Raw genomic sequence first — 12,540 nt, forward strand, 5'->3', positions numbered from 1 at the left:
TTCTTTAGACTGGGTGAAATTTTAGCACTAAGCCTCACATAAGAACTAAGAGCAGGAATAAGCAATTCAGCCCCTCTAATCCACTCAGCCATTTAATACAATCATGGCTGATCTCCCCTCAGCCTCAACTCCACTTTCCTACCTGTCCTCCATAACCTTTCAGCCCATTACTAATTAAAAACCTGTATGTCCTATCATCCGCTGTACTCTGTGGGAGTGAATTCCACAGATGCATGACCCTTTCAGAGATGTAATTTCTCCAATCTCTGTTTTAAGTCTGCTACCCCTTATCCTAAAACTATGACCTCTTGGTCTAGATTGCTCACAAGAGGAAGCATCTGCTCTGCTTCTACTTTGTCAATACCTTTTATGATCTTGGATAGCTCAATTAGATCTTCTCTCATTCTTCTGAACACCAGAGCATAGGCCTAAACTGCTCAATCTCTCTTCATAAGACAACCCCCCCCCCCCCCCCCCTCCCCCATCTAATAATAATAATCTTTATTAGTGTCATAGATAGGTTTACATTAACACTGCAATTAAGTTACTGTGAAAATCCCCTGGTCGTCACACTCCAGAGCCTGTTCGGGTCCACTGGAATCAATCTAGTGAACCTCCTCTGAACTGAACTGCCACTAATGGAACTACATCCCTCTTCAAATAAGGGGACCAAAACTGTACATGTACTACAGATATGGTCTCACCAATGTCATGTACAGTTGCAGCAACAAATTCCCTACTTTTATACTCTCCCTTTAGCTCAAAAGGCCAAAATTCAATTTCCTTCCTTAATACGTGCTGTACCTGCATATAGTTTTCTGAGATTCATGCACGAGGGCACCTAGATCCCTCCTGTATCAAAACATTCTGAAGTTTCTCTCTTTAGATAACACGTTGCCTTTCCATTTTGCCAAAATGGATAATCTTGCATTTATCCATGTTAACTCGTATCTCATATCTTCCAAAATTTTGCCCATTCACCTAACTTTTTTCTATATCCATTTGTAAATTTCTTATTTCCTCAATATAAATTTGCAAATTTCTTATTGCACTGAGAATATAGTGGCGATCTATAACCTAACTGGGCATGGATAAATAATATAAAGCTTGAATTAAAATCCTACCACAGCAGTTTGAGAATTTGACTTGGAGTTTTTAAAAAGAACCTTTAAATAAAAATCCTCTTGGTTAAAGTGACCATAAAGCAGTCAGTTTGTTTTGCTCAGTGTGATGGGCAGTTTTCTGAAGTGCATGACAACCAAATCAATGTTCTTTTTCAGAGACCACTAGATGTCATCATGAAACATGCAAGTGAGGAAAAAAATCCTCCCCTCTTTGGATTAGCTAGCTATCCTGGGCAGCACCTCAGCAGGCTGATTCAGCTTCCCCCACAATCAGTTTCTCGCTGGTACTATACTTATACGGCCAGGAGTCAAATTTCCTGGGCCTTCTAAGGCAAGTGTAGTATACCCTGCTTCTGGGTTGCACCCTTTGGTGGCATGATCCAATTTATGGACTGCAATTCTTAATTAAACAAAACTCTTAAACTTTTTTTTAAAAATACATTAGAAATAGCTTAATTCAAACTCTTTATAACTTCTCTGGTCTCTGTACTTTAAATGTAAGCACTCGCTGATTTTAAGGAAATGCTTTAGGACATGTTAAATCTGGACTTAGCCACATCAAAAGGAATATGCTTACTTTTAGTTTTGTTAAACTATTGGTTTGCAAAAAGCTGCCTTCACTTGCATGTGTGTGAAAAAATCAAACCAGACGTGAAGCAATTGTTTCCTTACCACAAAATGATTAAACGGTGATACAAACAACTCATTTTCTCCCAAGACTTCAGTCGTCCAAGACGGGCAGTATAAGAAACTGCTACCAGATCTCTGCCTCAGAGAATCGTGTGGGTGCCTGAGGGACGACTGGTTTTACCTCTGCTTGGAGCTAAGTATGGTGAAGGTGAGTAACTAGGTGGGAAAATATTGACCATTCCCATTGTACTGCATTATTATTACGATAATGCACATCACTGTTACTTCTTCCAGCTTTTAACTTTAATTCAATCCAATTTAGCCCGTATTTCTGCCCCCCCCTCCCTCTTTGTTGCTTCTCAAACACTTCCAACGTTCAGCAATGTTCCCCCACTCCAACCCCCCTGCATTGCTAATCTCCATCCACTTGAAAACTACAATTGTTGCACATTATCCTCCGATTGCTCACCACGTGATTTTAAAAAAGGATCAGTTTTCAGATGATAACCTGCAACCCCCTCTTTATCTGTGACCACCAAGGTCCCTGGTACTCCCATCTAGGAATATCTCCTCAGTACACTCATGCTGGGATTGTTATTCCAGTACTCCATATCACAAAATTCTTAATTGTCTGCTCACACCCTTCTGCTCCCTTAGTAGTATCATACTTTGGAACCATTGTTAAATACTGACAATCCCCTCCAAGTCCCTCTTTGCCTCACCTACACTCTTCTGGGTTGATGCCCTGAGGCAGCCATGACTGGATCACCACTCTTTGATCAGTTTCTGAAGCCATATGTAACCTTCCCACCTCTTTAAAAATTAAAAAATCGGCACTTGACAAGCTCTTCATGAACTTTTCAATAGTGTTAATTGATCTCGACTGGAAGGACAGAATGGGATTCTTGATCTGCCCTTCCCTACCCTGGTGATTATTGCTAGCACTGGGATTGGCACTTTGAAATTAACATGCAGCTCCCCATCTACCTATTGCCACCCACTTCCCCCTCAAACTGTGTTTGGGAGCCCTGAAAATTGAATCCACGTGATCTTTAGTTATTGGAGGAATCTTTACAAGACCTGAATCTGTCTATTGGTTTCCTTACTGCCCATCATGAAAAATGTTAAAACATATAAAGCATTTGGTATGATTATGGAAACTCTTCAAAACTTGGAGATCATATCAATAAAATATGTCCAAATCTGTAGTAACCAGAATTGAAAATCCTGCAAGTAGCCATTGGCTGGTTTGGTTGCATAAATCATGTACTTTTACAGGATGAGACCGTTGATTTTCATTGTGCTACACCACAAGTCTCGACAGGCTGGGCTCCCATTCTCGATCTTGCCCATCTCTACTGAAATTACCATTGTCAAATTGCCCATCATCAACATCCTTGTGATTTTCATTGGGCAGAAACTTGAAGGAGCCAAATGAACAGGGGCTAGAAAGGCAGGACAGCAGGCAGAGGCTGGGTATACTGTGCCAACTCACAATCAGACTTTCCAAAGCCTTTCCACCATCTAGTGCAATAAAGGTTCACCAGGCTTTCGTTAAAATAAATTTAGAGTACCCAATTCATTTTTTTCCTAATTAAGGGCCAATTTGGTGTGGCCAATCCACCTACCCTGCACATCTTTGGGTTGTGGGGTGAAACCCGTGCAAATATGGGGAGAATGCAACATTCTGCGATCGTGGTCTCAGACCATGAGCTGCATTGGGTGGACTTGTGGGGGGTTGTCAGCAGGCTCAGTGGAAGTTGGATGTGAGGTTGCTAGCGGAGAGGAAATGTGCGAGCGGGTGAGGGCCATCAGGAGGTATGTGGACGTTAACGATACAGGTGAGGTCTCAGCTGCATTCTATGGGATGCACTCAAGGCACTGGTCGGGGGAGTTTATATTAATTCGGGCCCATAGGGAGAAGGAGCGGGCAGTGATGTCAAGGTTGGTGGACGAGATTATGCAGGTGGACAGAGGTACGCGAAGGCCCTGGAGGTATGGTGTTTGAAGGAGAGGCAAAGCCTCCAAATGGAGTTTGGGTTGGTGTCCACGAAGAAGGTCAGAGGGGCAGTGTATGAGTATGGAGAGAAGGTGTGCAGGATGCTGGCTCACCAACTCAAGAAGCAGGAGGCGGCATCGGGAGATTGGTGGGGTGATGGACGACAAGGGTGGAGGGGTATTGGATCCAGTGGTGGCGAATGGGGTGTTTGAGGAGTTTTACAGGAGGCTTAATGAGTCGGAGCCCCCGGTGGAGGGGGAGGGAATTCCCTAGAGTGGGGGAGGGTCTGGTAGAGAGGCTGGGCGTGCCCACTGGATTGGTGGAGATGCTGGAGGCTATGAGGGCAATGCAGGCAGGGAAGGCCCTAGGTCTGGATGGTTTCCCAGTAGTTTTATAAAATGTTTTTTGAGTGACCTGGGGCCCCTGTTTGTGAGTGCATTTAATGAGGTGATGGAGAAGGGTGAGCTCCCCCTATGTTGGCACAGGGCTCTATTAATGATCCTGGCGGCCAAGGGGTGAGTGGTAGCTCATTTGGTGTCTCCCGCTCGTGGCATTTTTTCAGAACTTTTCCCTGTTAACAGGTGGATGTGAGGGGGGAAAATGGTGCAGGAGAGTGAGTGGAAGAGATTGACCCTCCAGTGCAGGGGTGGGCAAACTACGGCCCGTGGGCCGCATGCGGCCCGCTAAAGGTCTTTATGCGGCCCACCAAGTCATTAAAAAAAAAATGTTTTAAATTTTTTTATTATTTTTTTTAAGGTTAATGGGGGGGCTGTTGGGTTACTTACTGGTATAGGGTGGATACGTTGACTTGAATAGGGTGATCATTGCTCGGCACAACGTCGAGGGCCGAAGGTGTTCTATGTCCTATATGAGGCGCCCAGAATCATAACCGGGTGAAGTAATTATTTTACTTAATATAGATTTAGAACAGTACAGCACAGAACAGACCCTTCGGCCCTCGATGTTGTGCCGAGCAATGATCACCCTACTCAAACTCGCGTATCCACCCTATACCCGTAACCCAACAACTCCCCCTTAACCTTACTTTTTAGAACACTACGGACAATTTAGCATGGCCAGTCAACCTAACCCGCACATCTTTGGACTGTGGGAGGAAACCGGAGCACCCGGAGGAAACCCACGCACACACGGGGAGGACGTGCAGACTCCGCACAGACAGTGACCCAAGCCAGGAATCGAACCTGGGATCCTGGAGCTGTGAAGCATTGATGCTAACCACTATGCTACCGTGCTGCCCATATACTATGCGGCCCTTTAAAATTGTGAATTTCTGAATGTGGCCCTTGCACGGAAAAGTTTGCCCACCCCTGCTCTAGTGTATGGAGCTGAAGGCCAGAAGCGGTTGACAAAGAAGGAATCAGTCGGTTAGAGCAGGTGCAGCGCCCACGACACACGTGAAGATGACGGACCAGCTGGTGAGCTTCTTGAACGAGAAGTTCACCCAGCTACGTAAGGAGAGTCTGGAGGACCTGGAGTGACCAGGCTGGTCACGTGGAACGTATGGGAATTGAATGGGCCAGTCAAGAGGACCTGTGTGTTCGTACACTTAAAGCGATTGAAGGCAGATGTGGCCATGCTACAAGAGACACATATGAGGGTGGGTGACCAGATTAGGCTGAGGAAGGGATGGGTTGAGCAAGTATTTCATTCTGGATTGGACTTTAAAATGAAGGGGGTGGCAATTTTGGTCAACAACCAGATGGCATTCAAGGTGGGAAATAGAGTGGCTGATTCTGGGGGAAGGAACATTATGGTAAGCGAGAAATTGGGGGGGGATGCCGGTGGTGTTAGTCAACATCTATGCCCCGAACTGGGACGATATGGAATTTATGAGGTGGGTACTGCGGAGGATTCCGGATCTGGACCCATCGGCTGATTATGGGGGGGGGGGGGGGAACACTTTAATACGGTCCTGGATCCGTGACTGGACCGGTTGAGCTTGAGGTCGGGGAGGGTGTTGGCTACAGCTAATGAGTCTCGGGGGTTCATTGAGCACATGGGGTTGGGGGTGGATCCATGGAGATTTGGGAGGCCGAGGGTGAAAGAACTCTCGTTTTACTTGCATGTGCACAAGGTGTACCCTGAATAGATTTCTTCGTGTTGGATAAGACATTGTTGGCAGGGGGTGGTTGATGTCGAGTGTTTGGCAATAGTGGTGTCAGACCATGTCCCGCACTGGGTGGATTTACGAGTGAGCAAAGGGAGGGCCCAGCGCCCGTAATGGAGGCTGGATGTGGGACTGTTAGCGGAAGAGAGGTGTGTGAGCGGCTGAGGAAGGTCATCCGGGGGTATGTTGAGATTAATGATATGGGGGAGCTGCCGGCAGGTATGGTTTGGGAGGCACTGAAGGCAGTGGTCATGGCCAGGAGGGAGTTTATTTTGATTCGGTCACACAGAGAAAGTGGAGCGGGTGGAGATGGAAAGGCGAGTGGAAGAAATCATGCAAGTGGACAGGAGATATGCTGAGGTCCTGGTGGAAGGGCTGCTAAAGGAATGCCAGATGTTGCAACTGGAATTCGGGCTGTTATCCACGGATAAGGCGGTAGGGCAGTTGAGAAGGTGAGCGGGGCGGTATACGAGTATGGGGAGAAAGCGATCAGGTTGTTTGCACACCAGTTGAGGTAGCGAGAGATTGGGAAAGTGAAGGACACAGGTGGGAATATGGACTTGTACCTGATGGGGGTGAATGGGGTGTTTAGGGACTTTTATAGCAAATGGTATGAGTCGGAACCCCCAGCCGGGGAAGAGAGGATGAGGCGGTTTCTGAGAGGGTTGTTCCCGAAGGTTGATGAACTGTTGGAGGGCCCGGGGGCCCAAATTGGGCTTGTAGAAGTAGTAGAGGGGTTGGAGGCTATGCAATCGGGCAAGGTTCCGGGACTGGATTGGTACCCGATGGAATTTTATAAGACGTTCTCGAGGGTGTTGGGACCGCTGTTGGTAAGGACCTTCAATGAAGCAAAGGAGTTGGGAGTACTTCCCCCAACGTTGTTGCAGGCGTTGATCTACCTAATTTTAAAGCGGGATAAGGACCGGAAAACTGGGTCACACGGACCAATCTCCCTGCTCAATGTGGATGCCAAACTATCGGCAAAGATCCTGGCCACAAGGATCGAAAACTGCCTCTCAGGGGTAATAGGGAAGGACCAGATGGGGTTCGTTCAGGGGCGGTGTTGCCCTTTTTAATAATGAGGCTCAATTTATAATATGATGTTATGTCCCAACAGCGTCGCCAATACTGTGGGTATTTCTATTTATCTCGGTGAACCACAAGTATTTCCCTTATATCGGTCAAATTACCACACTACCAGTTAGTCAGTTCAAAAGATGGTTTATTTACATACACAAGAGTTATCTCAACATGCAAACACAATATCTACTATGAGTTAAACTACACCTATCAGCTACAATAACCTATACTTAACTTCAGGGCGACCGGCACTGTGAGATGGATAAGGCCTTTATCTTGATCTCATGTGGCTGGTTTGAAAAAGCGGCTCTGTCTCTGCTGGGCTCATCCGTCAGGTAGCGATCATTGGTCTTGAACTTGGCTGCCTGATTATGCTGCAGTTGGTGTGGGCACAGGCCGATCCCAAAAGAGGCTGGCACAGGCCGGGTCCAAAAGAGACAGAACACATGTCTGTGTCCTCTTTTGTCCCTCTGGGATTTTGCGCTCTTTGGGGGGTCCTTAACCTTGGACCCAATAGTTCGACAGGGCTCTGATCATTCCCTTCAATTTCAGCCAATAAAGGGGCAGGTGCCTTGGTAGCTGGGCAGGTCATTAGAGGTCATTGACCTTGGCAGTCATGCTTTGTGAGTAAGGGGAGTGGCGCCAATCAGTCTGGGGCTGTACCGGTTGCTTGATTGGAGTTCTATTGTCCTGGGAAAATGGGCCATTGAAAGGCAAATGACCAGGGGTTTTGATCAGGTCTAGCTACCTGCGTTTCAAATATACAGAAGCTCTGTATCTGTCTGAGTCCTGGGTTGGCCATAATTCCCATGGTCCTTTGCAGGTGGCCATCTCAGATGGCTACATCGGCATATGGCGACCAACATTAGGAGGTGGCTTAATGTAATTTATGATGCCTCCAGAGGTGTGCGAGGTTGAGGTGGGGGTGGCCGCAGAGAAGGCCTCTGATCGGGTGCAGTGGGAATACCTATCGGCGGTCCTGGGGCAGTTTGGATTTGGGCAGGGATTTGTGGACCGGGCGAGATTGGAGTACTTCAGGTTACACTGGGTGATGAGGCATGGATGTCCACTTTCTCCACTGTTGTTTGCCTTGGCTAGAGAGCCATTGGCATTGAGAACGTCAAGGTTCTGACAGGGGATAGTACAAGGGGTACAGCACAGAACAGGCACTTCAGCCCTCTATGTTGTGCCGAGCATTGTCCGAAACCAAGATCAAGCTATCTCACTCCCTGTCATTATGGTGTGCTCCATGTGCCTATCCAATAACCGCTTGAAAGTTCCTAAAGTGTCCGACTCCACTATCACAGCAGGCAGTCCATTCCACACCCTAACCACTCTCTGAGTAAAGAACCTACCTCGGATATCCCTCCTATATCTCCCACCCTGAATCTGATAGTTATGCCCCCTTGTAACAGCTACATCCACCTGAGGAAATTGTCTCTGAACGTCCACTCTATCTATCCCCCTCATCATCTTATAAACCTCTATTAAGTCACCTCTCATCCTCCTCTGCTCCAAAGAGAAAAGCCCTAGCTCCCTCAACCTTTCCTCATAAGACCTATCCTGCAAACTAGGCAGCATCCTGGTGAATCTCCTTTGCACCCTTTCCAATGCTTCCACATCCTTCCTATAGTGAGGCGACCAGACCTGCACACAATACTCCAAATGTGGTCTCACCAGGGTCATGTATAGTTGCAACATAACCCCACGGCACTTAAACTCAAGCCCCCTGTTAATAAACGCTGACACACTATATGCCTTCTTCACGGCTCTATCCACTTGAGTGGCAACCTTCAGAGATCTGTGGACATGAACCCCAAGATCTCTCTGTTCCTCCACGTTCCTCAGAACCCTGCCGTTGACCCTGTAATCCGGATTCAAATTTTTTCTACCAAAATGAATCACCTTGCAAGTATCAGGGTTAAACTCCATCTGCCATTTTTCAGCCCAGCTCTGCATCCTATCAATGTCTCTTTTCAGCCTACAACAGCCCTCCACCTCATCCATGACTCCACCAATCTAGGTGTCATCAGCAAATTTACTGACCCACCCTTCAGCCCCCTCCTCCAAGTCATTGATAAAAATCACAAATAACAGAGTACCCAGCAGTGATCCCTGTGGTACACCGCTGATAACTGGTCTCCAGTCTGAAAATTTCCCATCCACCACCACCCTCTGTCTTCTATGTGATAGCCAGTTACTTATCCAGTTGGCCAAATTTCCCTCTATCCCACACCTCCTTACTTTCTTCATGAGCCGACCATGGGGAACCTTATCAAACACCTTACTAAAATCCATGTATACGACATCAACTGCTCTACCTTCATCTACACACTTAGTTACCTCCTCAAAGACTTACCCTTCACTAATCCGTGTTGACTATCCCGGAATTAGCTGCATCTTTCCAAATGGTCATAAATCCTATCCTTCAGGACCTTTTCCATTAACTTCTGACCACCGAAGTAAGACTAACAGGCCTATAATTACTAGGGTCATTCTTATTCCCTTTCTTGAACAGAGGAACAACATTCACCACTCTCCAGTCCTCTGGCACTATCCCCGTGGACAGTGAGGACCCAAAGATCAAAGCCAAAGGCTCTGCAATCTCATCCCTTGCCTCCCAAAGAATCCTAGGATATATCCCATCTGGCCCAGGTTTTTCAAAATTGCTAATACATCCTTCCTCAGAACATCTATCTCCTCCAGCCTACCCGCCTGTATCACACTCTCATCCTCAAAAACATGGCCCCTCTCCTTGGTGAACACTGAAGAAAAGTATTCATTCAACGCCTCCTATTTCTTCTCACTCCATGCACAAGTTCCCACTACTGTCCTTGATCGGCCCTAATATCACCCTGGTCATTCTTTTATTTCTCACATAGAGTAAAAAGCCTTGGGGTTTTCCTTGATCCGACCCGCCAAGGACTTCTCATGCCCCCTCCTAGCTCTCCTAAGCCCTTTTTTTTAGCTCATTCCTTGCTACCTTGTGACCCTCACGCGACCCAACTGAACCTTGTTTTCTCATCCTTACATACGCTTCCTTTTTCCTCTTGACAAGACATTCAACCTCTTTTGTGAACCATGGTTCCCTCACACAGCCATTTCCTCCTTGCCTGACAGGGACATACCTATCAAGGACACGCAGTATTTATTCCTTGAACAAGCTCCACTTTTCATTTGTGCCTTTCCCTGACAGTTTCTGTTCCCATCTTGTGCTCTCTAATTCTTGCCTAATCGGGGACGAGGAAGGGATGCCCGCTCTCCCCATTTCTTTTCGCTTTTGTTATACAACCACTGGTGATGGCGCTTAGAACGAGTGGGCGCTGGGAAGGATTGTATGGGGGAAGGAGGGATGGAGCATAAGTGTCCCTACATGCAGATGAACTGCTGCTGTATATATCGGACCCACTGGAAAGCATAGGGGGTATCATGGACATTTTGGTGAAATGGGCTTCTGTTGTCATTGGTGGGGCGGGTGCAGGCTGTAAAGATGACTGTGCTCCTGAGGTTTTTGTTTGCGTTCCAGAACATCCGATTTTTATCCCCGAAGCCTTTTTCAAGAAGGTTAACTTGTTGATATTGGGATTTATGTGGGCGGGAAAGACCCCTTGGGTAAAGAAGGCGTTGTCGATGCGAGGGTGGGGGAGGGGGGGGATGGAACGTTGACCCTGCCAAACTTAATGAATTATTATTGGGCAGCAAATATAGCCATGGTAAGGAAGTGGGTAATGGGGGAGGGGTCGGTCTGGGAGCAGATAGAGGCAGCCTCTTGAAAGGGTACTAATTTTGGAGCGCTATTGACGGCACCTCTGCCGTTCTCGCCGGCCAGGTATGCCACAAGCCCAGTGGGTGTGGCGAGTCTGAGGTGTGGGGACAGTGGCGACAGCATTTGAGGCTTGAGGGGGCCTCAGTTTGGGCACCGATCTGTGGGGATCACAGGTTCGCTCCAGGGGAACTGGATGGGGGTTTTCAGGGTTGGCGGCGGAATGAGAAGTTAGGAGATTTGTTCGTGGAGGGTAGCTTCCCAAGTTTTTCCTGAGGAAGAGCTGGTGGATGAGGAGGAGGAGTAGGAGTTTCCATGGGGAAATGGGTTCAGATATTTACAGGATAGAAAATACAAGAGGAAGCAGGTGCCTTCCTTTCCTGGTCTGCCGCACCCGGGGTTGCAGGACAAGGTGCTGTTGAAAATAGTGGTGGGAGAGAGCAAGGTGTCGGAGATACAAAAGGAATTGATGGACTGGGAGGGTTCCCCGATGGGAGTAGTGCAGCAAAAGTGGGAGGAGGAGCTGGGGGGAGAGCTGGTGGCTGGGTTATGGGGTCCTCTTTGTGTGCCAGGCTGAGTCTCAGAGTCTCATTCAATTTAAGGTAGTCCGTAGGCCGCATATGACAGTGGTCAGAATGAATAGGTCTTTTGAGGGGGTGCCCGCAAATCATGTTCATGTTTTGGGCCTGCCCGAGGTTGCAGGGATTTTTGCGGGCTATCGCTGACGTGATGTCAGAGGTGCTTAGTGTGAAGGTGGTTTGAGTCTAAAATTGGCAGTCTTTGGAGAGGCTGAAGACCTGGGAGTCAAGGGGGCGGGAGAGGCCGACATCCTGGCCTTTGCCTCTCTGGAAGTCCGGAGACGGATCTTATTGGGGTGGACGGACCCGGAGCCTCCGAAGCCAGGGGTATGGGTTAGGGACCTCGCGGATTTTCTTAAATTGGAGAAAATTAAATTCACCTTAAGGGGGTCGATGGAAGGGTTCGCCCGGTAGGAAAACCGTTCATTGACTTCTTCCAGGGCAGTTAAATCAGCGGGGGAGGGTGGGTGGGAAATTAGTGTCAACTGGAAAAAGTGGAGGCAGAGAGTGGGGTATGGCAGGGAGGGTGGGGTGTGCGGTTGTTGGCTATTTATTGAACTACGCTTCATTCTCCTGTTTGTTGGTTATCTTTTTTATCCTGGTTGTAGTTTTGTTTGTTTATTTGTAAATGCCTTAATAAACATATATTTTTTTTAAAAACGATTGATCTTCTCAACTCCACTTCTCCATAATCCTTAATTTCTGAAAATCTATCAATTTCAGTCTTGAACGTACTTGATGACTGAGCATTCACAGCTCTCTGGTATGGATCATTTCAAAGATTGAAAACTCTTTAAATGAAAACATTTCTCCTCCTCTCTGAACTAAATGGGTCATCTCTTGTTTTGAGACTCTGATCTCTTATTCCAGATTCCTACAAACATACATACCCTATTTGGAACCAGGGTTCCTGACCTGACAATCCTAACCTGACCTGACAATTTTCAGAGCTTTAACCCCCACCTGCACCCAAATCTATCTCATCTTGGCAGCTAAAGTTCTGCCTTCTGTCTTCAACAGTTCTTTTGATTCCAGGAACAGAGAGTTGGGATAAATAGGTCATTTTCTTGATTGCAATTGCAACTTGTTGGGTGCCACAGGCTAAGCTTGGGAGCCTCAACTATATTCAAATGGTATTAATGATTTGGATGAAGGGATCAAGTGTATTGAAGCCATATGTGGCAAGGATACAATGCTAGCTAGGAAAGCAGGCTGTGAGGGGGACACAAAGGATGAAA

Source organism: Scyliorhinus canicula, chromosome 10 (genome assembly GCF_902713615.1).
Source record: "Scyliorhinus canicula chromosome 10, sScyCan1.1, whole genome shotgun sequence".
NCBI lineage: Eukaryota > Metazoa > Chordata > Chondrichthyes > Carcharhiniformes > Scyliorhinidae > Scyliorhinus > Scyliorhinus canicula.